The sequence below is a fragment of the Arabidopsis thaliana genome, chromosome 3 (assembly GCF_000001735.4).
Source record: "Arabidopsis thaliana chromosome 3, partial sequence".
Taxonomy (NCBI): domain Eukaryota; kingdom Viridiplantae; phylum Streptophyta; class Magnoliopsida; order Brassicales; family Brassicaceae; genus Arabidopsis; species Arabidopsis thaliana.
Window position 1 is genome coordinate 12,066,232 of NC_003074.8, and position 27,448 is coordinate 12,093,679.

General features: G+C 35.9%; 5 pseudogenes across 5 annotated transcripts; 3 read left to right on the forward strand and 2 right to left on the reverse strand.

Annotated features, from left to right (window-relative positions):
- Positions 1 to 678: 678 nt before the first annotated feature.
- On the reverse strand, positions 679 to 3,718 carry AT3G30433 (annotated as a pseudogene; the record flags this gene model as incomplete). Its single annotated transcript has 1 exon — positions 679 to 3,718.
- A 1,323-nt stretch (positions 3,719 to 5,041) lies between these two features.
- Positions 5,042 to 6,837, forward strand: AT3G30436 (annotated as a pseudogene; the record flags this gene model as incomplete). Its single annotated transcript has 1 exon — positions 5,042 to 6,837.
- A 4,848-nt stretch (positions 6,838 to 11,685) lies between these two features.
- On the forward strand, positions 11,686 to 15,644 carry AT3G30440 (annotated as a pseudogene; the record flags this gene model as incomplete). Its single annotated transcript has 11 exons — positions 11,686 to 11,842; positions 12,823 to 13,274; positions 13,356 to 13,478; positions 13,561 to 13,668; positions 13,759 to 13,815; positions 13,922 to 13,984; positions 14,067 to 14,308; positions 14,386 to 14,467; positions 14,947 to 15,166; positions 15,241 to 15,383; positions 15,486 to 15,644.
- A 1,750-nt stretch (positions 15,645 to 17,394) lies between these two features.
- Positions 17,395 to 21,200, forward strand: AT3G30450 (annotated as a pseudogene; the record flags this gene model as incomplete). The annotated part of the gene is made up of 12 exons: positions 17,395 to 18,288; positions 18,403 to 18,627; positions 18,726 to 18,809; positions 19,066 to 19,185; positions 19,360 to 19,479; positions 19,750 to 19,986; positions 20,068 to 20,214; positions 20,295 to 20,441; positions 20,522 to 20,612; positions 20,691 to 20,809; positions 20,883 to 21,053; positions 21,153 to 21,200.
- Positions 21,201 to 22,021: 821 nt separating this feature from the next.
- On the reverse strand, positions 22,022 to 23,922 carry AT3G30455 (annotated as a pseudogene; the record flags this gene model as incomplete). The annotated part of the gene is made up of 1 exon: positions 22,022 to 23,922.
- Between the last annotated feature and the right edge of the window lie 3,526 nt (positions 23,923 to 27,448).

The following is a 27,448-nucleotide window of genomic DNA, read 5'->3' on the forward strand; positions in this document are numbered from 1 at the left end:
GATTACAAAAATGTAGAAATCAAAAGATAAGATTAGCAAATAACAAAGATATTCCCCTTTTAATCAAAGATCAGTAAAAAAATTCGAAGTTATAATTACATACTAACAAAACCAAAAACAAACCACCCCGCGCAACGCGCGGGTCTCCTCCCTAGTAATGTATAATAATGGGGTCATAGGAAACATTCCTACCCCTATACACTATCTGAAAATCTTCTCAATCTCTCATTATATTTTTCGTTTTATAAGGGGAGAGGAGCACATTCTTTTTATCATATTGGTCTCAATATCAGGTATGAACAAGGAGTCAAGATCTATGAATACTAACCGTTTGAAGAGGTAAAAAGAAGAGTAGTGAGATTAGCTCCAGCCTAGGATATCCTTAAGTCTGTTGGTTTGCCATCTAGATTTTCCAATAGTTGGATTGACTCAAACCTGCAGCACTCATCAATCAGGCAATAATCAAGAGAAATATAGATCATGATTTCTAACTAAACTAAAGAAAACGTTTTTTTTTTTTTTTTTTTTTTTTTAAGAAGGAAAATGACTCAATAAACTCAAAAACGAAAAATGATAAGAACCAAAAATCAAAGCATAATTAGTAAGAACCTCCTCCAGACTTAAACGACACTGTCCCCAGTGGCAATCAAATCTAGAGAAAACGAGAAAAATAAATCAAAAATAAAAGAAAATAAAAGAGAGGGAAAATAAAAATCAAACCTGTGGGTTGCCTCCCACTAAGCGCTTGTTTTGAGTCAATAGCTTGACTTGGCGGAGTTCAGGGTGTGGGTGGAGTGATGGAGGATTGATGCTGCCTCCTCGCCTTCGAAGGCGGTGTGTAAACGGATCTGGTTAGAGCAGCTGTAGGTGTTGATCGACACTTAGTGGTGTGTCGATCAACACTCGTCTCGTCACCTGCAAGAACAAGAGGAGAAACAAGCTTTCGAAGAACTCTATGCTTGTTATCCAGTGAAGCAGACTTCAAAGAATCCAAAGAATTAATCGAAGGTATGGCAGGAGAAGAGATAGAAGAGAACTTATCACAGAGGTCCTCAAGTGGTGTGGGCTGAACAGAATGTGCAGAATCATCTGTCTGTGAAACCCGAGGGTGTCGATCGACAGGAGTAGTGGTGTTGATCGACACCGTTGCTCTGCAACTCTCATTGGTGAGCTGAGTGGATGGGAGCGTTGTGTGTAGCTCTGTTTTGGGATCCCGAGTAGTCTAAAGAGGGGTGTTTGTGCTGGAGGCAATGTTGCTGATGGGCTTAGTAAGCTCTGAACCATCCATGCCAAACTCCATCTCCAAATCACAAACCTTTAGAGAGATCCTACCTCTCTTCACATCAAACCTAGCACCAGCTGTAGCTAGGAACGCTCTTCTAAGGATAAGAGGATCCTTGGGTTCCTTCTCATAGTCCCGTACCACGAAACCAGCAGGGATTATGCAGTTATCAACCTTAACAGGAACATCTTTAAGGATTCTTTGAGGGATACGTCTAGAACGATCTGCAAAGAGGAGAGTGATGCGAGTCGGCCTATAGTGAGTCATGCCTAGTCTCTCAGCAACAGACTTGGGCATGAGGTTGATAGTTGATCCCAAATCACACAAAGAGCGGTTGAACCTGCTTGTGGAGATAGAGCAATCAAGAACAAAGCTACCTGGATCTGGAAGCTTCTCAGTGGTCTGATCTGGAGTGATTGTGCGGATGTACTCAACAATGTCCACTCTCTGTGCCTTCTCTTTCTTGACCTTAGGCAGCATGATTGCACTGATGTCCCTGGTCAATAGCTTAGCTTCATCTGAGCGAATACCATTGTTAACAAGTCGCTTGATATACCTGTTGAGTGGAGTAGAAGATGTCTCAGATGCATCTTTAGGAAGAAAATGGAGGATCTTCTCCATTATGGTTGTGCACTAAGCAGCATGAATCTCCTGCTTAGAATGACGCTTCCTCGGATAAGTGACAGGAGGAGTGTAAATAGACTCGGGCTGCATTGGGATTTGCACCTAACAAGGTGCAGTCCGGATCCAGTGTCGATCGACACTAGATGGGTATCGATCGGCACCTTTGTATTGGCTTGTCTCAGAGAAGAGCGTCCCGTAGGGTGTCGATCGACACCTCCTCTACAACTACGAGCTCCAGCTGGTCTTCAGGGTCCAATTCTTCCCACACATCATCTCCTTCTCTTATCAAGATGGCATTGCAGCTCTTCCTTGGGTTAGCATCACGATTACCAGGAAGAAAGCCATCTTGTCTCTTGATTAATTGTGTAGTTTGAGCTACCTGTACATCCAGCTTCTTCAAGTGAAAGCTCAGACAGCATCAAACTTGTCATTAAACTACACAACGAGCTTTGTTTGGCTCTCTAGAATCTGCTCAAGCATAGATTCCATTCTTGTCTTTGATGAGGGTGGAGGGGGGAGGGCTTGGTAAGCTGAATTGCCATAGGTCCTCTGAAAGTTGCTCTGAGGAAAAGTTTTCTGGAAAGCCGGCTTGGGAGTGTAGTTGGGGGAACTCTGGTTCCCTGTAAACCTGTTGCCATTGAAGTTGCCTTGTGGCTGCCCAAACTTCTTGTAGCCCTGACCATCGATGTAGAAAACTCCTTCTTCTGACTCAGGCTCAGGCTCAATAGTCGCTTTCTCAGCTGCAAAGTGGACATGCTTCTTTCCTGTAAGCAAGTTGTGAACCGAATCCAGCTTAGCATTCACCTCTGCCATTTGATTGCCTGAAATAGTTCCAACAATCTTCTTCCTCTCAAAGTCAGCATTCTTGGTACTGTTGCTACTAGCGAGGTTCTCTATCAGAGCTGTAGCATCAGCTGGGTAACGTGTATTGAAGTTACCATCGCTCGCTCCATCAAGAGCCATCTGGTATCTCCAATCAACTCCTCTGAAAAAGGTACCTAGAAGTTGTATTTCACTGAAACCATGATGTGGACAGTCCCGTTGATACTCCTTGAAACGAACCAAAGCAGCCTTGAAAGCTGCAGTTGGACTTTGTGTGAAGGTAGACAACTTGTTTTTCAACTCCTCAGATTTAGCATCATCATAGAAATTGTTCAAGAAGGCTATCTCGATGCTTCTCCAAGTCTTGAGGGAACCTGCTTTAAGTTGTTTCAACCAAGAAGCGGCTTCCCCAGCAAGTGAATAAGGGAAGAGGTTGCACAGTAGGTAGTCCTCTGAGACTCCATTAGCTTTGATGCTCAGAACAAGGTCCTTAAAGCGCTCGATATGGTCCATTGGCTGCTCATGAGATAAGCCATGGCAAGGATGCTGGCTAACTAAAGCGAAGTAGCCAGGCTTCAGCTCATAATCGTTCCTCTGGAAGGGTGGGGGTACGATCGCTGATCGATTAGCATAGAACAGGTTAGGCCTGTTGAAATCCCCGAGAGTACGACGTGATTCAGCAATTGGAGGAATAGCTGTAGAAATCTAGGGTTGGTGTCGATCGATACCTCTGTTGTGTCGTTCGACACTAATCATGTCTTCATTCTGCTCTCGAAGGTGTCGATCGACACCCCTGTTGTATCGATCGACAGCGAGCCCTGCTGCGTATCTGGCAGCTAATTGCGCATTGAGACGCGCTTGATCCTCATTGGCGTCCTCGGGTAGGATGAGTCTATGATCATCCAATCTTTGACCAGCCTCATTGTAGGCTTGCCCATCCTCATCTCTTAAAACTCCTTCTGCATCAGCTTTGATGACTCTGTCAGCCATTGTTAATCTCTGAGTATTTCGGTTGGTGTGTTCGAGTTTTCCCAAGTCTCAAACAGACAAGTTGATAAGCTCCTTCTATTGTGTGCTCCTTGTTTGCCTAGGCCAACACCTGAAACACATAAAAGAAGAAAACAAGAAACGCGTGAATAACAAAATAAAAGTAAAAGCTAGACGAAATCTCTAAACTAAACTCAATGATGATTCCCAAGAACTTTTGCAACGGCGCCAAATTTGATAAGGTTCAAATTACCCTAGATCTACTCTCTCAAATAAGAGATCAATTGCAGTATTTAAGGATGGAATTTACAAAGTTCTTTTGTTCAAACAATGAGTTGAATGTCGAGATTAAGCTAGCGGGTGATGATTGAAATAGTAAGAAAACAAAGTAAGAAAACAGCAGGTTGATTGTGTTGTAAACGATTAGAAAAAGAGTTAGGAACAAGGTATTCTCAGGAGACTATTGGTTAGTAGATCTAATGAAAGTTGGGTTGTTATCGAAGCATTCTTAAACTCAAACCCTAATTATGGAATAACTGGTGGCATTCCGCGAAACTCCCTATATCTATAGCTAAGAATAACTGGAGAAGCCGAGAAATTATTAACCTAAATATGCATTCTTAACGAGTTCGATTGTTCACCTTAGTAGATAGGCCGATTCTTATTACATATCTATAAACCAGGCTCATCAAATAATATATCACACTACAGATACCTATGGTGGGCATATCTATTGTCTGGATTCAAGATCTAGTTAATTACTATAGATCTAGCATTAAACATAATTAAAGATAAAGAATTCTATAGATAACCTAGCAAGGGGGCAATCTACTAAACCATATGAATCCCTAATGAGAAACCCTATTCCTAACAAGCAGATTACTCAGACATATTGATTGAAGCAAACAACATATTTGATATAAAAGCATAAACACGGTAAATAGAATAAGGGAAAAAATAGATCTTTTCACTGTATTAAGAACTGGAATGAGTCCCTGAAGAACAGGGGATGAATAGCTTATCTCTCTCACAATATGGTTTTGCAAAAAGCTTGATAAGAACTTGATAATCGAAACTAGGGTCTAAAATAATGTTAATAAACCCTATATAACATCCAAGGACTAATAATGCAAATAGGGAAATCTTCTGGGGCAAATTTCTTCTTCTGTAAATTTCCTTTTCTTTAGCTTTTGCTCCAAAATGTCTCATTATCTCCACTGTTGTCCCACTACATAGAGTACCTGAAAAGACATTAAAAAGACCTCGAGAAATAACATAAAGACTCAAAATTCTATACCTAAAACATAAATAAAATCATTAAAAATAGGGATATATCAAGGATGATGGAGCAGTTGCAGAGAATTGGCACCAGGTATTTTTCTGGTGGTACTAGTCCTGAGGAGGCCGACAGTTGGCGGTCGCGGGTTGAGCGGAACTTCGGTTCGAGCAGATGCCCGGTGGAGTATCGTGTGGATTTGGCAATGCATTTTCTAGAGGGGGATGCACATTTGTGGTGGGGGAGTGTCATTACCATGAGGAGGCAGACGGAAATGTCTTGGGCAGATTTTGTGGCTGAGTTTAATGCCACGTACTTTCAGCAGGAGGCGCTCGACTGTATGGAGGCGCGTTTTCTTGAGTTGACACAGGTTGAGCAGTCGGTACGGAAGTATGAACGAGAGTTTAACCAAACTCTTGGTGTATGCGGGTCGGGGCTTGGAGGATGACCATGCCCAGTTGAGGAGGTTCATGAGGGGACTTCGACCGGATCTGAGGGTGCAGTGTAAAGTGTTGTAGTAAGCCATGAAGGCGACACTGGTGGAGACGGCTGCTGAGATAGAGGAGGACCTTCAGAGGCAAGTGGTGGCAGTGAGTCCAGCGGTACAGCCGAAGAAGACTCAGCATGTGGCACCTAGCAAGGGCGGCAAGCGTGTGCAGGGGCAGAAGAGGAGGTGGGATCATCCTTCCAGAGCTGAACAGGGTAGTCGTACGAGATGTTTTTCTTGTGGGAGCCTTGCCCACAAAGTAGCGGATTGCACGCAGCGAGCTGAGACGAGGGAGTGCTACCATTGCAGGGAGAGGGGACATCTCTGGCTGCATTGTCCTAAGCTATAGCGGATGGCAGTGGCAGTAGTACAGCCGGCGGTCCAGCAGGGAGCGCAGGTGGAGCAGTTACCACATATTGCAGCGGCACCGCAGGACTACACTACACGTGAGACAAGAGGTACCAGCAACAAAGCGATCACTGGTATGATTTCTGAGACTCAGACTTTGTGAATTATTTCTATTGTTTTGGATATCATTGTTTTGTGATGAATGTTAGGTTTCTTAGCACATGAGGGAGTGAGACCTACCTCAGGGAGTCTCGTCATCTCACTAGTGCAGGCAGAAAAGATGATCAAGAAGGCCTGCGAGGGTTACCTGGTGACAATAAATATGTCGGAGTCTGTGGGGCAGGTAGCAGTGAGCGACATTCAAGTTGTTTAGGAGTTCGAGGATGTGTTTCAATCATTGCAGGGATTACCACCATCACGATCTGATCCTTTCACGAATGAGTTGGAACCAGGGACATCGCCCTTGTCTAAGGCACCCTACTGGATGGCTCTAGCAGAGATGGCAGAGCTGAAGAAGCAGCTAGAGGATTTGTTGAGTAAGGGATTCATTCGTCCTAGTACTTCTATTCGGGGATCACCGGTGTTACTTGTGAAAAAATAGGACGAGAGTTTCCGCTTATGTATTAACTACCGGGGGTTGAACCGGGTCACTTTGAAGAACAAGTACCCATTGCCAAGGATCGATGAGTTGTTGGATCAGTTGAAGGGTGCTACTTGTTTCTTAAAAATTGATTTGACGTCGGGTTATCACCACATCCTGATAGCGGAGGCAGATGTTTGCAAGACTGCTTTCAGGACGAGATATGGACATTTTGAGTTTGTGGTGATGCCTTTCGGTTGAGTAATGAACCTACAGCGTTCATGAGTTTGATGAACAACATGTTCGAGGAGTTTCTGGATGAGTTTATGATCATCTTTATTGATGACATCCTAAGTTAGAGATCATCTTTATTGATGACATCCTTGTGTATTCTTAGAGTCCTGAGGAGCACGAGTAATAAGTGTGCATTTTACATGTTTTGAGCATCCATTTGTCATCCCTTTAGCATCATATCATCACTGTTTTATATCATTTCTCATCATTAGTCATCACTTTGCATGTTTAAGATAGTTTTGCATGCATGTTGCATATTTGTGTTGTTTTCAGGTGATTTGGACCTCTTGGCGAGCCAATTGGAAGAAGCGGACCTGATCACAGCAGAACACTCGACCCACTGGTCGAGTAGATGGCTCCACTCCTTCAACAACCACTCGACCCCCTGGTCGAGTAGAAGGCCTCATCACTCCACATCACCACTCGACCACATGGTCGAGTACCACCAAGACAACCACTCAATCTCATCACCGTGGTCGAGTATCATCACCTCCACCACATCACCATCACTCGATCACTCTACCACCAAGCCGAGTACCACAATCCTCATCACTCGACTCATACTCGATTGCTAGCTTAAGAGTCTTTTCCATTCCGCACTCAACTAGAGACTCGAGCACAAGGAAGAAAAGAAGACTCCATGTAACACCCGCCCCGCCATTTAGACTAAGACAACATGTTATTCATCTGATCTTGTCAAAAACTTTTTTTTTAAACTTCACACACGAACAAAATATTGTACACAACTCCTCACGCTTACTAATCAGAGACAAAAGGGGAAAAGGGGGTAAATAAAGAATACTCAGTGAGGGGAATCAACTCTGCCCACTAAAACATAGAACAATTTCTAAAGCTATACAACCATCTTCATAACATATAAACTTAGACACAAGCAATCAACCTTACATGCTTTAACTTCTAATAACAAATTCATAACGATCATTTTATTCATAATAGCACATATATACGTATATATATATCTTTAGGTCCATTCATCCTCGTGACAACTAGAACCTCATGAGTGGAGGTTGGCCCTCGTGGCTCAGACACTCCCATGCATATCGGGCTCGTCAGCCTTTCTTGACCAGCATGTAACCCGTCGGCCCATCATTGTCCACATTACTAGGGAGACCACGGCCCATAGCTCGTTTCTCCCTAGTCTTTTATACAAACATACATAATCATCATATTTACATACTTATACTTAACATTCTCATACATAATATATCATAGTCAAACATCATTATCATACATATCCATCAATAATCATCACGTCATATTATCACGTAATCTTATCCTATGCAATCAGATCTAAGGCTACATATCATGCGTCAAGAAGCATAACAAAAGAAAATGATAACATGCTTCGCAAATACCACCCTCACCTTAGCCTAATGAAGATGAAGAACATCTCTATTCTCCTTTCTCTCCTTTTAGGCCAACTTAGTATAAGAGCTTTAACTGCATACTCTTGAGCTCCACCTTGGTTCTCCATCAACCAAAACCTTACTCCATAAGGCTCCTGCAAATTCACAGCTCAAACCGAACCCGATTCCCATTCAAACAATAAAAACTTGTCATGGTTTACTCCATACAAAACTGTCTCAGAAACATATGCATAAGTCAGTAACGAACCGTTAGAAACGTGATCCACCGTTGAATATGTAGATAGTAGTACCATGAACGTCTGCACAAAGTTGCATCCAGATCAGAATAGTTTCGGACCTCCAAACGTTGCCGTCAACGAGCTCCCTCGGGTTGTCTTTTAGGGTTTTCTGGGTTTGACATACTTTGCAATTACTTGACCAGAAAGAAACGTGCATAACTTCTTGCGTTTAAATCTGATTGCAGATCTGTCAGTTGATGTGGATTCTTGGGAGCGTGTTCTTTCCATAGACACCTTATTCCTGATCTGAGTCCCTCTGGTCTGTCGGGAATTCACCCTACAATAAACCTTCTTGAAATTGTTCTTCCTCTTTCCTCTTTTCTCTTCTTCTTCTTTCTTTGCTTTGCCCACTCTCCGATTTTACTAAGATCTGCTTCATCTCACTTCTCCTTAATGACATGAACCAGATCTCTTTTTCTCCATGTTCCTCCATTGCGGTGGTAACGATCTGTTCTCATCCGAAGCGTCTCGCCTTCTTCACTAATCCGTTTACTTCTCTTTGATCATCTTTCTCTTTCTCCTCAAGGCAATTCAGTCCCTCTTAAATCAAATTCTCTTTCTTTGATGGTGTTTAATCTCTCTCTCTCTCATCTCTCGACGAAGACGACACGTTGACATGACACAACGGTGTCACAATTAGCCTCGACTTTCTCCACCACCACCCATGAGCTCTTTCCCTTCTCTTTGATCCAATAAATAAAACTCACCATGACCTCGTCTGTTTGGTAACTCGGAGACGGTTGCTCCGATCCCACTATTATGCCTTAGGGTTTCTCAATGTTGTCTTTATTTTTCCTTCTTGATAACAAATCAAAGACGACGATATGCGTATATTTATAAATGGATGCTTTTGGACTTTAAATGGGCTTCCTCATATTTCCAAAACAAATAGCGCATTAAATGTGGGAGTGGGGTGTTACAATCTTCCCCATTTAAATGAAATTCGTCCTCGAATTTTTGGCGGTGATTTATTTCCATATAAACCTCTTACTTGTAGCTCTAGTAACGCCACATCCACATTTGCGGTATACAAGCAGACGACCCTTCATTAAAACTTCCAGTTTACCGTTTTTAAAAATCGACACTTGCTTTCTAACGTTGTTAACTCTTTTGATGCGCAACTCTTGTAGCTTAGAAAACTTTGAACTTTTCAAACACTGAACTCTAGTGCACAAATAAACATCTGCTCTAGCACCATATTAACAAAAGATGAAAATCTCTTTTACCTTGACATGGCTTCTCATATTCCTAAATATGCTTATTGAAATGGAGTTCCATCCCATTCTTTTTTTTTCCACGGTTTCTAGGGCTCCTTCCCCGTCCTCGTTAATTTAACATCTTTACATATCCATGACTTAGACGGTTTCCATCCGTCTTACCATAAATGTCTCTGCACTCTAATTCTCTCATAATACTTTGTTCCATTTCCTTTCTCGAGAAACTTATCCTTTAGCATTTCATTGCTATACTGGTACATTGATCCTTACTTGACACTTCTTAACGCCATACTAAAGCAAAGAAAACATGAGAATCCAAATTATATTTCCAGTATCACAAGAAATGTAATTAAGTCTTCCAAAAAAGAAACTAAGCAAATATGGAAATTCACTTAATCAAATAAACATTTTAATTCAATCAAAGCAATCAGTCATAGATCAAGCAAAACATTTAATCAATTATTCAATTTTTTTTTTTTTGATAAAATCTTTTTCATAAAATGGTTTTAAGAAATCTGACCCTCCTGGTCGGAACCGGAGTGGCCTTTACCAGCTTTGATACCAAATGTAACACCCGCCCCGCCATGTAGACTAAGACGGCATGTTATTCATCTGATCTTGCCAAAAACGTTTTCTTTAAACTTCACACACGAACAAAATATTGCACACAACTCCTCACGCTTACTAACTTGAGAAAAAAGGGGAAAAAGGGGGTGAGTAAAGAATACTCAGTGAGAGGAATCAACTCTGCCCACTGAAACATAGAACAATTTCTAAAGCTATACAACCATCTTCATAACATATAAACTTAGACACAAGCAATCAACCTAACATGCTTTAACTTCTAATAACTCATTCATAACAATCATCTTATCCATAATAGCACATACATACGTATATATATATCTTTAGGTCTAGTCATCCTCGTGACAACTAGAACCTCATGAGTGGAGGTTGACCCTCGTAGCTCAGACACTCCCATGCATATCGGGCTCGTCAGCCTTTCTTGACCAGCATGTAACCCGTTGGCCCATCACTGTCCACATTACTAGGGAGACCACGGCCCATAGCTCGATTCTCCCTAGTCTTTTATACAAACATACATAATCATCATATTTACATACTTATACTTAACATTCTCATACATAATATATCATAGTCAAACATCATTATCATACATATCCATCAATAATCATCACGTCATATTATCACGTAATCTTATCCTATGCAATCAGATCTAAGGCTACATATCATGCGTCAAGAAGCATAACAAAAGAAAATGATACCATGCTTCGCAAATACTGTTGATACCGGATCCCGCAAACTGGATCTCTTGAGTATTTCGAAGGCCCATCAGTTTTCAAGCCCAAGAAGGACCATATTGCACAAAGGAGGTGGTCAAATCTTGACATTAATTTGTAGTTTAATTCATGAATTAATGACTATGGTCAAAGGAATAAAATTGTCATTCAAGTTTAGAATTGATTGTGGAAGTTATTTTGTGAATTAATTTTATAATTAATAGCCAAATAATGGCACATTGGAAGAAGGAAAGAGACTATAAAAGAGAGGTGAAGACTCCAAGAAAAGGGGGCTAGAGATTCTATATTTTCACCACAAATCTTAATATTAAAGGGAGATTTGCAAAACTGCCCTTATTCTAATAACCTTTTGTAAAAGTGCCCTTTCCTGAAGGCCATTTTAAAAACTACCCCTTCTAATATGTCAAATGACTGTCTTACCCTCTGGATGATTAGGTTTCACGTTCGTTTCACAAACTTCTTCGTTTTGGCACAAACTTCTTCGTTTTCCTCTCCGATTTTCCTCTCCGATTTCACTCAAAATCGCCGGCGAATTTCCTCTCCGATTTCACTCAAAATCGCCGACGAATTTTCTTTCTGAGAAACCCCAAAATCGCCGACGAATTTCCTCTCCGATAAACCTGTTCTTCGCTGAAGGATTCAGATCATTTCTCTACGACGCAAACAATCCCCAGAGATATCGATAGATCCGACGGTAATCGTTTTTATAATCGATTTTATAGTCGATTTTATAGTCAATTTTATAGTAGATCTGACGCTATTTCATAACATGTTTTGCAGATGGATTCAGAGAGTGAAATCCTTACATTGCCTGAACAAATCTACAGAGAAGGTGAGGAATCTATTGCACTGGGAACCGTTCAACAATACTCGGATTGGAATTTAGTTAGTAAAGTAGAGGAAGATTTAGGCGAGTGTTTATTTCAGAAGATTAGAAGTTCGTTTCTTGGTCCTCTAGTTGAATTGGGACCAAAAATGAAGGCTAAGAAGGGAATCAGATTTTCTGGAAAAATCTTTCACTATCTCATGCAGTAGAGAGTGAAAACAAAAGGATCAACTCTTTGGTTTAGAGTTGATTCTCAACCTATCCGTTTCTCCTTGAGAGAGTTCTATCTCACAACAGGTAATAAAGTTTTACAATCGTTTTTAAAGCTTAATTAACTGTCGTAGAATGATTTACAAGGCATTTGCATAACTGTTTGTGTAGTTTACAATCGTTTTTAAAACATAAGTAAGTGTCATAGATAATTTACAAGGGATTTTAAAAGCTTTTAAAAGGGGTTTACTTCATTAACAATCGTTTAAGAAGCATAAGTTAGTGGCAGATAATGATTTACAAGGGATTTTAAAAAGGGTATGCATGGTTTACAACCGTTTTTAGGCATAAGTAACTAGCATAGAATAATTTACAAGGGATTTTAAAAGCTTAAAGAAGTGTTAAACACGTTTACAAGGGATTTTAAAAGCATAAGTAAGTGTCTTAAAACGATTTACAAGGGATTTTAGAAGTGTTTGCATAGTTTACAATCGATTTTAAAACATAAGTAAGTGACATAGAATATTTACAAGGGATTTTAAAACCTTTTCTAAGGGTTAAACATGATTAGCAATCGTTTTTTAAGCATAAGTAAGTTGAATAGAATGATTTACAAGAGATTTTAAAAGCTTTTAGAAGGGTTAAACATGATTTACAATCGTTTTTAAAGCATAAGTAAGTGTCATATAATGATTTACAAGGGATTTTAAAAGTGTCTGCATGGTTTACAATCGTTTTTAAACCATAAGTTAGTGGCATTGAATGATTTATAAGGGATTTTAAAAGCTTTTAAAAGTGTTAAACATGATTTACAATCGTTTTTAAAGTATTTACTATAAAACCTGTAATAATAGTCTCTACACTGTCTTTTGTTCATACAGGAATTCAATGTGAACCTGTTCATAGGGAACTTCGACGAAAGGGGAAAGATCCTGTAAAAGAACCATACTTTTGGGCTAGTAAAGGATCCTATACTCTTGGTGATCTCGAAGATCGATTGTTTTTAAAACCTAAGGAAGGTGAACCTGCTGTTGAAGATGAAGAAAAGTTGTGTCTTGCTGCAGTAGTGTTGACTGAAGGAATTCTTTTGACACCATATGGAAAAGAGAAGATACCTTTGCCAAGATTGCAGCATGCTTCTGATTTTGAGACGTACACAGCCCAACCGTGGGGTAAAGAAGCATTCAGTGTTCTATCAAATTCAATTCTGAGAATGGACGAGAAAACTTGGGCAAAAGAGAAATATGATTTGAGAGGATTTGGACTAGCGCTAACAATGTACTCTTTTTTTTCGCAGGCTGAAGAAGAAGGAGGACTAGAAAGAAAAGCAGAGGTAATTGAAAATCTTTACAAGCTATTTTAAAGGTCTACTAACTATATTAATGATTGACTTATTGTTTTTATTTTGTTACAGAATGACAATGAATCATTTGAAGATTCAATCCGAGAGCCAAACACACAATATGGGAGCTATCCGGGTGATGATGAAAACACCCAACGTGATGTTGGTGATGAATTAGTTGAAGAATCATCAAAAGTACAGTAATTTATATCTCTAAAAGTCTTACAAAAATGATTAGTATCCTTTAAATAATTTTACATTCTGTTATCTTTTCAAGGATAAGTCTCCTACTCCACGATCCTCTACACCAAATTTCAATATTTTGTCTGAAGAAAGTCTGGATGTTCAAAAGGATAAGAAGAGAGTTAGCAGAGGAAGAAATGAGGTTAGCATTTAAAAAAATTTGTATTATCTAACCAAGGGTTTATAATATTTTTTTCAAATCTTTAAAAGTTTATCTTTTATGCAACTTCAGAACAAGAGAGTTAAACCAAGTGTTCATGCTGAGGATAATCTTAAAACAAGAAAACAGGTTAATATTTGCAACAGTGCTGTTTTTAAAAATTGTCAATTGTCTTGTTATGATATTTACAAGGGATTTTAAAAATACTTTTAATTGGTGTTTTTTACTACTCTAGGTGCCGACAAAGAGGCAGAAACAAGTTGATAGTGCTGATGTTGATGTTCCAACAAGGAAAGAGGTTAGTATCTAATTTATTATGATTTTGAAAATTTTGTTTACAAGGTATTTTAAACATCTATTTTTTTTATTATTTTTGATAGGCACAGAGTAAGAAAAGGAAAATTATTGGCAATGATGGTGATAACGCTGATAATGATGGCGACAATGATGATTTTCAGCCCGCTCCGCAAAGAAAGAGTAAGCGGGGTACGGTTCCTTCCATTCATACCCAAGCACCTTTCACAGCTGAGAAGAAGAAGCATCCAATTTTGCATCCATTTGCGAAAGTTGATGCCACAAGACTTGAGAAATTGGCTGAATGGAAGAAGTCAAGGAAAAACAAGTGAGTTTTGTTAGTAAGATAGTGAGTTTTTTTTAATAATGGAAGAAGCATCATTGTTGACTGTTTTGTTGTTGTAGGCCACTATCAATCGCGGGAAATATTGTAGATACAAAGTGGTTTACAACCCTAGAGACGCCAGGAAAAGCAATCACAGCAACGGTATGCCTAAAAATCCTTGTAAAATTGGTAACCCATGAATTACATATAGTTTTTAAAGCATCATTAAGTTATTTACAAAAGAGATTTTAAAAAGGGTTACGTGGTTTATAAACAATTTTAAAAGATTAGAAAGTGGTAAAGAATGATTTACAAGGTATTTTAAAAAGGATTTACATGACTTGCAATCGTTTTTAACGGATTAGAAAGTGGTAAGGATTGATTTACAAGGGATTTTAAAAGCTATTAAAAAGGGTTTAATTGATTAACAATCGTTTTAGAAGCAGAACTTAGTGGCATAGAATGATTTACAAGGGATTTTAAAAGCTTTTAAAAGTGTTTAACTTGATTTACAATCGTTAAAAAGCATAAGTATGTGGCGTAGAATGATTTACAAGGTATTTTAAAAAGGGTTTGCATTTTTTACAATCGTTTTTAAAGGGGTTTTCTAATATGATAATTTTTATTTTTGTTGTGTTTAGCATGTTGATGCAGCTTTGGAGTTGATGAAAACGAGGAAGGAAAGCAATCCAGAATTATTCAAAAACAAATCAGTTGTATTTGTTGGATCGTCTTTCTTAAATGTGATTGATGAGTCATACATGGAGTTTTTGGATAACAAAGAGGGATTTCAGTTTCAGTCTGAAGAAATCATTAAGCTGATAATAGAGGAAGAAACCAAGTGCATATTGGCTCCTTTCTGTATCAAAGGAAAATGCTGGGTTGCCTTGCTCATCCACTTGAACAGAAGACAGTTTGTATATGGGAATGTGCAGCTTCTTATTTAACAGAAGAAGTCAAGAAAAAATATGTTGCTGCCTACTCTATAGCTATGCCATACATTGTTCGGAACATCCTCAAAAAAAAAGACATGGATGGCTCTCCATTTAGCATCAAAGTCCTGACCACTTTTCCTCAGGTAACTTCTTTAAATATATCATAGTCTTAGAAATGAATATTCCGTAAGTCCTGACTTCTATAACTTCTTTGCTTAAGTAATTCTTTTGGTTTTTGGTTGTAGGCTCCTAGAAATGAAGAGTCTGGTATCTATATGCTGAAGTTTATGGAATGCTACTCAATGTATACCAGCCATTCAAACCTTGAAGGGAACATAATTCAAAACGTTAGGAATAAATTGGCTGCTGACATCTTCACCGAATTAGGGTCAGTCACTTTGTAGAAGTAGCAGACTTCTAATCAAAAAGTAGTGGAGTATAAGATAGATTTATCAGCTTTTGTTTCTTATTTCATAAAACTTTGTCATTTGAATATTTTATGAACATCTGTATGGAACAAGATTTATGAAGTTTATTTAGTTCAACTCCTGTTTTACAAAATTATTGTATAATGGTTGTTTGGGTTAACAGGTGCTTTGATTTGAATGGAAAAGGACTTTAAACATGCTTTTAAACAGGGTTTTTAAACGATTTACAAGCTGCTTTATAAGGATTTTAAAAGTGTTGAAAAAGCTGCAATAGCGGTTATTATGAAAAAAATTTACAATCGTTTTTAAAATGATTTACAACCGTTTTTAAAAGAGATTTACAAACGATTTATAAGCTGTTTTAAAAGCGTTTTAAAAGTGTTGAAAAAGCTGCAGTAACTGTTATTATGAAAAGATTTACAACCGTTTTTAAAATGATTTACAACCGTTTTTAAATGAGAATTTCAACCGTTGAAAAAGTTATAGTAATGTTAAATACTGTATCTGTTACTAATTGGGCCTAGGCCTGTTATTTAGAAAAACAAACTGTTTTAGTTTAAAAAAAACTAAAAGCCCAAAAAACATTAAAGCCCAAAAATTCACTATAACCTAAAAACAAATTAAACAGGGATTGGCTGCTGACATCTTCACCGAATTAGGGTCAGTCACTTTGAAAAGATTTACAACCGTTTTTGAAATGATTTACAACCGTTTTTAAAAGAGAATATCAACCGTTGAAAAAGTTACAGTAATGTTAAACACTGTATCTGTTACTAATTGGGTCTAGGCCTATTATTTAGAAAAACAAACTGTTTTAGTAAAAAAACACTAAAAGCCCAAAAAACACTAAAGTCCAAAAATTCACTATAACCCAAAAACAAACATGGAAGGGAACCGTGAAAAGACAACAAAAAAGTAACAAAAAAAAAGAAAAAAAGAATACAAACTGTCGTCTTCGTCTTCTTCCTTTCAACAATCTGAAGAAAATCTGATCATCCAGCAAAAAGGAAGCAATTGAAGGTAACTAATTTACGAAACTGAAGTTTAACATTTGGGTTTGTTCGATTTTTGCCGAATCTCTTTTTTGATCTAGCATTTCTAGGTTTTTCGGTTGAAAACGAAACAAGTAAAATAGATTGATACTTGGGATTTTGAAGGAGTGTTGAAAATTGTTATATAATTTTGATAGATTTATGTTTTAAATTTTGATATTTGGGTTTCAAAAACCTTCAAAGAAGATTTCAAATGCCGATTAACTTCTCTGTTGTAGCAATTTCAAAGTTTTTTCGTTTTGAAACTTTAAAAGTAAATAGATTGTTGTTTGGGTTTGTGTTTTAATTTATAGATCCTCACTTAATTTATGGGTTACCAGTTGATTGGAGTTGGTTTGGAAAAGGGTTTTTTGTTTCTATTTTCAGCGGTTGTGTTCTTTGAAAAGGATTAAAATTTTGTTTTTGGAATGGTTTCAAAACGGTCTTTAAAAAGGATTATGGAGTAATGACTATGTTTTACAAGGGTTTTTAAAGTCTTAAAACGACTTGTAATGACTTTGAAAAATGGTTTTACAAGGGTTTTTAAAGTTCTTTAAACGACTTGTAATGACTATGTTTATGTTTCGAAAACTACAAATGCATAATAGATTTACAAAAATGGTTTTTAAAACCATTTCAAAAAACTGTGTTAATTTAATGACTGTGTTAATGTATTTAATCAGGTTTTGAGAAATATGAGTACAAAGAAACTGTTCTTCCCTAAAAGACTGTTCCAACCAGGCAGCGAAGTAGATAATATTACAAGGGTATCAAAGCATTCATCCTTCAAAATTGTCTCGACTGTCAGGAAAGCTTTAGAGCCGATAGAGTTCAACACATTAATGGACACATTCTTGGGTCCTATAGTGGAATTCGCTGAAATGGACTTAGCATTTTCAAGCCATATCGTTCATCATTTACTCCAGAGAAGAATACTAACCAACAATGACGAATTGTGGTTTGTATTTGCTGATCAGCCTATGCGATTCTCCCTGAGAGAGTTTATCATAACAACAGGACTTCCAATGGATGATGCATCAGGAAGCAGTCCAAATGTGAAGAGAAAGAAGAAAGAAAAGTGGTGGATAAAAGATAATCAGACTTTGAAGGGAAAGCAGAAAAAAGATGTGTGGATTAACAAGGAAATGACTTTTTTAGATCTTACATATGTTTTGGAAAAGCGTTCCAAAAAAATGCAGCCAGAGGAGAGACTGAGATTGGTGGGTTCGTTACTAGTGGAGGGCATATTGCTAGCTCGAAATCCGACTACCATGCTGCCAATTGAGAATCTGAAGAGAGCTACTGATTTCGAAAAGTTCTGTAAGTATCCATGGGCGCAGATTGTGTACTCATATTTGGTAACTGAAGTGAAGAGAATCGGTAATGACTATTTGTTAAGGAAACAATATGGTCTATTTGGATTTGTTCAATCAATTCAGATATGGGCATTATCATCGGTTCAGAAGTTGGGAGAAAAGTTTGGCACTAGAGATGAATCATCTAGTGGAAATATTCCATTAATTCTCCAATGGAGATCAACATCGTCTCCAAGTGCAAAAGCTATAACAATGATAGCAGATGGTGACAAGGTACATTTTCTTAGCTGTGGCTTTTTTTATGTTTTAAACACTTTTTATAAATAAAGAGTATGTTTTACAATAGTTTTTACAATCAAGTTTTAAAGATTTACAAAGGGTTAAAAGCAATTTAAACTATTTACAACGGATTTTAAAAGGTTAATTAAGGATCTGTTGGATGTTTTTGATCTTGTGATCAAAGGATATAGAATGAGCAAGAAGGATTGGTGTCAGGGATGGATTCAAGTGGAACAAGGACATCAAGGAAGAATTGATCATGTCTTGAAACCTGCAATTGAAACAGTTGTGCATCAAAGCAGAAAAAGGAAATCAATGTCCTTTGGTGAGAAGGTAAAACTGGTATATGAAAATTGTGAGGTTCTTAAGAAGAAAGTTGGAAGGCTGGAGGGCTATTTAGGCATCGAAAGAGTTCCTGCCAGTTATACTAGAGAAGAACAAAAAGAAGAGGACGAAAAAAGGAGCAAGAAGAAGAAAAGCAAGAGGAAGAAGGAAAAGAAGAGGAATTAGAAAAGGTATGTGTTTTTACAAGAGATTTTAAAAGCTTATAAATCGTGTTTTAAAGATTTTTAGCCGTTTTTAAAAGATAGGCAGTGTTAGATATGTTTTTACAAGGGATTTTAAAGACATCTTAATGGGGTTTTAAAGATTTAAATTCGTTTTAAAGGATAGGCAGTGTTCGATAAGTATTTACAACGGATTTTAAAAGCTTTTTAAAAAGTGATTTACATGAGTAACTTGTAGTTATAAAACTTGTAATTTTATATACAGGTTGAATACAGAGGCGACGAAGGGACAGAAAAACAAGAAATCCCCAAACAAGGCGATGAAGAAATGGAAGGGGAAGAAGAAAAGCAAGAGGAAGAAGGAAAAGAAGAGGAAGAAGAAAAGGTATGTTTTTTTACAAGGGATTTTAAAGACTTCTTAATGGGGTTTTAAAAGATTGAAATTCGTTTTTAAAGGATAGGCAGTGTTCGATAAGATTTTACAACGGATTTTAAAAGCTTTTTAAAAGTGATTTACATGAGTAACTTGTAGTTATAAAACTTGTAATTTTATATACAGGTTGAATACAGAGGCGACGAAGGGACAGAAAAACAAGAAATCCCCAAACAAGGCAATGAAGAAATGGAAGTGGAAGAAGAAAAGCAAGAGGAAGAAGGAAAAGAAGAGGAACAAGAAAAGGTATGTGTTTTTACAAGGGATTTTAAAAGCTTATAAATCGTGTTTTAAAGATTTTTAGCCGTTTTAAAAAGATAAGCAGTGTTAGATATGTATTTACAAGGGATTTGAAAGACTTCTTAATGGGGTTTTAAAAGATTGAAATTCATTTTTAAAGGGTAGGCAGTGTTCGATAAGATTTTACAACGGATTTTAAAAGCTTTTTTAAAGTGATTTACATGACTAATAACTGTGTCCTGGCTTGTATTTGGGAACTTGTAATTATTTATACAGGTTGAATACAGAGATCATCATTCTACTTGCAATGTTGAAGAAACAGAAAAACAAGAGAATCCCAAACAAGGCGATGAAGAAATGGAAAGAGAAGAAGGAAAAGAAGAAAAAGTAGAAAAACATGATGAATATAATGATGCTGCAGATCAAGAAGCGTATATAAATTTGTCAGATGATGAAGATAATGATACTGCACCCACAGAGAAAGAATCACAACAAAAAAAAGAAGAAACAAATGTCTGCTTTCCTTAACTTTTTAAAAAGACATGATAAAATTGTCAAAAAATAAAAATTTTGTTTTGATGTTTTGGTTTACAGGTTTTAAAAGAAGAAAACGTAGAAGAACATGATGAACATGATGAGACTGAAGATCAAGAAGCATATGTAATTTTGTCAGATGATGAAGATAATGGGACTGCACCCACAGAGAAAGAATCACAACCTCAAAAAGAAGAAACAACAGAGGTCTGCATTCCTTAATTGTTTAAAAAGACATGATAAAATTGTCAAAAAATAAAAATTTGTTTTGATGTTTCGGTTTACAGGTTCCAAAAGAAGAAAACGTAGAAGAACATGATGAACATGATGAGACTGAAGATCAAGAAGCATATGTAATTTTGTCAGATGATGAAGATAATGGGACTGCACCCACAGAGAAAGAATCACAACCTCAAAAAGAAGAAACAACAGAGGTCTGCATTCCTTAATTGTTTAAAAAGACATGATAAAATTGTTAAAAAATAAAAATTTGTTTTGATGTTTTTGTTTACAGGTTCCAAGAGAGACCAAGAAAGATGATGAAGATGTTAATCAAACACCACTCTTTATGCAAGAAGAAGAAATCACCCAAGGACAGAGCAGTCGTAAGTTCCTTTTACATTCACAGATGATTTGCCTTGATAAACAACTTCTAAATATTTTTGTTTTTGTTTTTGTATCAGTTCAAACTCCTTTGACGCCGGTCATGTTGAGTCAGGAAGTAATGGAAGAAATTGACCTAAGAGTTAAAAAATGGGCGAAAAACAAATTAATAAGAGATCTATTATCGTCACTTGAAGAAGTAAGTTAAATTACATCATTGTTTTGCTGCAAAAGATTTTAATTCTAATCATTTTGGAATTTATACATTTCAGATTCTTTGGCCCGACAGTAAATGGCAAAAAGTCGAAATTTGGGATATGTGGGACGAGAAGAAATACAAATTAGCATTAAAGAAAGCAACGTTACTCATTCATCCTGACAAACTGCTTCGAGCTCATCCAGAAGTGAAATACCTAGTTGAACAAATCTGCAAGATAATAATGGTTAGTGTTAAACTCTTCTTTTGTATAACGATATATCTTTAAAAACTTGAATATTATTGTTATGCAAAAAATAACTTACAGGTTGAATTTTATTTGCAGGTAGAGAAAGACAGAGCTACTAAGGCAAAAATGGATTTAGTTCTTTAGACTGACTTATTTTAAACATGTTTATTTTACTTTTGTTATTTGGAATCTATGATTGTACTTGTATTTTAATTATGACTGTCAAATCTAATCAAAATGCTTTACTATTGTCAACTGTTTATGGTTTTATAAGAATTGTCATGATTTACAAGTGATTTTAAAGGCATAAACAGCTTACATGGTTTGCTATCGGTTTTTAAGGATAATAAAGTGGTAAAGCATGATTTACAAGGGATTTTAAAAGCTTTTAAAAGGGGTTTACTTGATTAACATTCGTTTAAGAAGAAAAAGTTAATGTCAGAAAATGATTTATAAGGGATTTTAAAAGCTTGTAAAAGTGTTTAACTTGATTCACAATTGTTAAAAGTATATGTAAGTGGCATAACGAAATATTTACAAGGTATTTTAAAAGGATTTTCAAAGACGTTTTAAACACGCTTTTACAAAATATGTTAAAAAGGTAAATTATTGGAATTACTATTAAAATTACTTGTAAAGTTTGATAGTAATTTTAGAAAACGACTTAGAAGACATTTTAAAAGATTCAAGTTAAAAGCTTGTAAAAGTGTTTAACTTGATTTACAATCGTTTAAAGTATATGTAAGTGGCATAACGAAAGATTTACAAGGTATTTTAAAAGGATTTAAACAGACGTTTTAAACAGGATTTTACAAGAGATTTTAAAAGGTAAAATATTGGAATAACCTTCAAAATTACTTGTAAAAGTTTGATAGTAATTTTAACAAACGAGAGTAATGACACGACACAATGAAGAAAATATTAAAAACCCAACAATATTCAATTCTTTGGAGATAAAGATATATCTAAATTGCAGCAACACAAGTTGATTTGTTGTGACCCGACTGACCACACCTACTGCATTTGTGTAATTTTGGTTTTGGCTGAGACCGTCCATGCTCCCAAACAGAAGGAATCCTCTTTTTCTTCCGTCTGCCACTAGGTACACGAGTAGAAGGTGGGAGACAAATAACTTCACTAATAGTTTCTGGAATCTCCCAATATTCCATATCACCATTTGGGTGAATGCTCTCTAAATATGCTTGACGCCACCTGTAAATTACAGCGATGTAAACTGAGATTAAAACCACATAAACACAGATAAAACCATAAAAAGAGATATTAAAACATTGAAAAACGCCTGTAAAGTTGTGAAGAATAGAGATAAAACCTGTAAGTAGAATGAAACTCATCAACAAACATGTTTTCGTTCAGATTGATATGTTTAGCAGAAGCAATTCCATGTGTGCAAGGAAATTTATCAATATCAAACATACAGCATGTGCAAGTCCTTTTGTCCAGATTAACCAAATGCGTTTTGGTATCTCCTTTTACCTCAAACTCTTTTTGATTAACTTGACAAACCTCAAGCCATCGTGTTGAAGTATCATATGACGCTTTCATTTTCTTCCCTACATTTATAGTAACAGCAGACGGATGTTGACTACTCTCTTCACGTCGCTCATTAAACCATCTTGTCATAATAGATCTGATTGACTCAAATAGGCAAACAATCGGATACTCGCGGTTCTGTTTCAACAAGGCATTAACAGATTCAGCTAGATTAGATGTCATGATGTTGTACCGATTTGAAGGAGAATAAGCTCGAGACCATTTCCTAACATCTACCTCCCAAAGATATTGTGCTAACTTTTTATCACTATTAGTGATTTCCGAGAACAAAGAATCAAATTCTGTCTTCGTGTAAACTCTAGAAGCCGCATAGTAAACTGGAATAAGTGAAGAACCTCTATAATGGGTTTCCAAGTTTTTTTGCAAATGAAAAGTGCAAAGTCCATGATGAGCAAGTGGATAATTCCCTGAAAGTCCGCTTGCAATAGAAGCAGCTCGGTCAGACACAAAAACTAAATCATTCTCATCAGGGATTATATTCAGCAAACACTTCAAAAACCAGTCCCATGACGCGTCATTTTCAGAGTCAACTATTGCAAAAGCAATAGGATACAAATTAAAATTCCCATCATGAGCTGAGGCACCAAGCAAAGTCCCTTTAAACTTTGATGTCAGATGGGCACCATCAATAGATATGACTTTTCTCATCAACTTATAACCTCTAATTGATGCACCAAAAGCCAGAAACGCATACTTAAACTTATTAGCAGAATCTTTTTTGAAAAAAGTGATAGAACCTGGATTCGTCACTTGTACCCTATGGAACCACCTCGGTAAAACCTCAAAACTATCATCAGGTAAACCCCTCGCAAGTTCTGCTGCATGTTCTTGAACTCTCCAAGCCTTCGAATAATTGATTCCAACTCCATGATCTTTTCTAAATATTTCTATCAGCTGTTTAGGTCTGAGGGGAAGCTTTCCTCCTTCAAAATGGTTACTTATCAATCTTCCTAATGTCCTTGCAGATGCTTGACGATGACTAACATTCCTTAATGAAGAGTCACAACTGTGATGACTAACATACTTCCGAATAACATAACTCTCGGATCCACCAGCCCTAGTTGCACGTAGTCTCCAACTACAGTTTTCATCAATACAATGAAGAACATACCTCGTGAGATCTGATTTCACTATATGAAACTCAAAGCTGTGCTTCACTAAACATCCGCAACGTGAATACAATTTCATCTTTGTCTTTGAAAAAATTTCCAATAAACAAAGAATCAGCATCACTTAGACCAGTTGAAAACGCAGAACTAGAATACTGTTGATCAAGAATACTAGATGTTTCAGATACACACGCCTCATTAATCCTAGAGGTTAACCTCGGCTGCCAAAATAAAAAGCTTACCTCAAACATCAATCTATCTTAAATAATGATTTTACAAGGATTTTTAAAAGGGGTTTAAAAACGTTAATAATGATTTTACAAGATTTTTTAAAAGGATTATTACCTGAGTAGTAGATGCAGAATGAGAAACAAAAGGATTTGAAGTCGTCTCAGCCTGTAATAAACTCAATCACTGACTTAATAATGATTTTACAAGGATTTTTAAAAGGGGTTTAAAAACGTTAATAATGATTTTACAAGGATTTTTAAAGGGGTTTAAAAACGTTAATAATGATTTTACAAGGATTTTTAAAACGATTAGTACCTGAGCATTAGGGACAGAATGAGAAACAAAAGGATTTGAACTAGTCTCAGCCTGTAATAAGCACAATCACTGACTTAATAATGATTTTACAAGGATTTTTTAAATTATAACACAAGAAGGTTATTGAAAAACCTGCTCAACTGTCACAGAAATTTGCTCTATAGTCAAACATAACTGAAGCAATCCTCCACTCTGTGAGAATTTGTGCATAAAAGTTGCAAGCTGTCTATCGTTCCTAATATAAAGAGGATGAGATTGTATGGTTGTAGACGTGGAGACTAACTTGTAACTAAGCTTCAAAGAATTGGTTGAACTATCTATTTGAAAATCCTCTACAAGAATATCAACCAACGCGTGATAGGTAATGTGCTCATCAATGAGCACTAAAGAAGCTCCCAATTCAATGTCTAATTCAAATTCCCAAGTCATATTGTTTGTCAACTTCCACAAGCCACAAACAGAATACAATTCTAGCATTATAACCTGATAAGATAAATAACAACAAAATCAACACCCACAAAAACACTGTCACTACAGAGAGAAGCAAGGTTTACAAATCGTTTTAAAGCGTAAGTAAGTAGCATAGAATAATTTACAAGGGATTTTAAAAGCTTTGAAAAGTGGTTTACATGGTTTACAAATCATTTTAAAGCGTAAGTAAGTAGCATATATTAATTTACAAAAGATTTTAAAAGCTTTGAAAAGTGGTTAACATGGTTTACAAATCGTTTTAAAGCGTAAGTAAGTAGCATAGAATAATTTACAAGGGATTTTAAAAGCTTTGAAAATTGGTTAACATGGTTTACAAATCGTTTTAAAGCGTAAGTAGCATAGAATAATTTACAAGGGATTTTAAAAGCTTTGAAAAGTGGTTAACATGGTTTACAAATCGTTTTAAAGCGTAAGTGGCATAGATCTATCACGAAAGCATATGCAAAAGAGGTAAACACTAAATCAGAACCAAAATCTATTACGAAATAGTATAACGAATTCACATAAGCAAATCTATCACGAAACAGTATAACGAATTTAAAAGGATTTTAGAACAGTATAACGAATGTACAAGGATTTTAGAAACAAATTCAATCATCAAATCTCAAACAAAATTCAAATTTGAAGCTGAAGCAAATGTCAAACTGTCGATTGTATCAGGATTCAAATAACGAGTTCACATAATCAACAACAAAAATCGAATAAACCAATTCGAAAACGAAGATTTAAGCTAACATTATAAAATCAAACCTGGGAAACGCAAGAGATTCGACGGCGACACACAGCTCTACTTACGACGGCGAAAATGGGTTTTCACGGCGAGTAAACTCATTATTTCCGACGGCATGGGATTCAACGGCATTCACAATTTCCGATGGAGGAAGAAGAGAGAGAGTGAAGAAATGAATTAGGTCTGTGGGTAGCTCATTAAGGGTAATTTGGGGAGAAAAGTATTAGAAAGGGTAGAAATGAAAATGGGAAAAAAGGGTAGAGTTGCAAAAGGGCATTGAGAAAAGGGCATTAGAGTGAATTATAATAGAATAATTGCTGAGAATGCCCTTTGCCTACTACCCTTTTTCAATTCTACCCTTTTCTATTTGCCCTTTTTATTTCTACCCTTTTTAATTTTTAATGACCATTTTACCCCTATTTGGAAATTGTTTTAGGTTAACAAAATGAAATATTAATACTGTTTGCATAAAATAATCCAAAATAAATTTCCCGCCAAACTTTTACCGCCAAAAATTTTCGAAAAAAAAGTTCCCGTCAAAAATTTCCAAAAAAAAATATTTCCCGCAAAAACTTTTTTTTCAGAAATATTTGTCCCGCAAAAAAAAAAATTTTTGGCGGGAAATAGATTTACAAAGGATTTTAAAAGGGTTTTAAAAGATTTACAAGCGATTTTAAAAATGTTTTAAAATATTTACAAGGAATTTTAAAGGGATTTTAAAAGATTTACAAGGGATTTTAAAAGGGTTTTAAAATATTTACAAGGAATTTTAAAGGGATTTTAAAAGATTTATAAGGGACTTTAAAAGGGTTTTATAATATTTACAAGTGATTTTAAAAGGGTTTTAAAACATTTATAAGGGATTTTAAAAGGTTTTAAAATATTTACAAAGGATTTTAAAGGGCTTTTAAAGATTTACAAAGGTTTTTAAAAGATTTTTAAATGGTTTAAAAGTATTTGAAAAGATTTACAAAGGATTTTAAAGAATTTACAAGGGATTCAAACACTTTTAAAAACTCTTGTAAATTTTATTAAAACCTTTTAAAATCTCTTATAAATCTTGTAAACCACTTTTAAAATCCCTTGTAAATATTTTAAAACACTTTTAAAATCTCTTGTAAATATTTTAAAACACTTTTAAACCCTTTAAAAACCTTTATAAATCTTTTAAAGCCCTTTAAAATCCCCTCTAAATATTTTTAAACCCTTTTAAAATCCCTTGTAAATCTTATAAAACACTTTTAAAATCCGTTGTAAATCTATTTCCCGCCAAAAAAAATTACAAGGATTTTTAAAAGCATTTTTTTGGCTGAGAAAATATTTTTGGCGGGAATACCTTGTCACTTCTCTTTTTCACTTCTCTTTTTCATTAGTCATAAAGAACATGAGAAATACCTTACCAAAAAAACAAAAACTTGGGAGATAAAGATCCTCTTATACCTTGTAACGTCTAAAGAAAAATTGTATAAAATTAAATACAAATATTCAAAAATAATTATAACGATCATAACTCATTCATCATATAATACATTATATTTAACCGGCCCCATATTATAAATATTTTGAATATATCCGTTTATTTTTAAAAAAAATAGTATATTTATAATTTTTAACTTTTTGATCTATTAAATATTGATGATGTTCTTTAAAAATAACAAATAAACATAATTTTAAATGCTCCAAACTAAAATATTTTAAAAGATTATTGAAGTATATAAAAATATACATTTAAAAAATATATAAATATTCAAATTCTGATTCATTACTTAGTCGGACTTTTGGTTAAACTAATTTATATTTAAAAGAAATATACTACTCTTTTTCTTTTTTTTTGGGACGAAAGCATGATTTCATTCAAATAAAAAAAAAACAAGTACAAGGATAGAAGGACACTAAGATCCCAAAGTTTAAAATACAACAAAGCTAGGTATTCCCCAATGCCA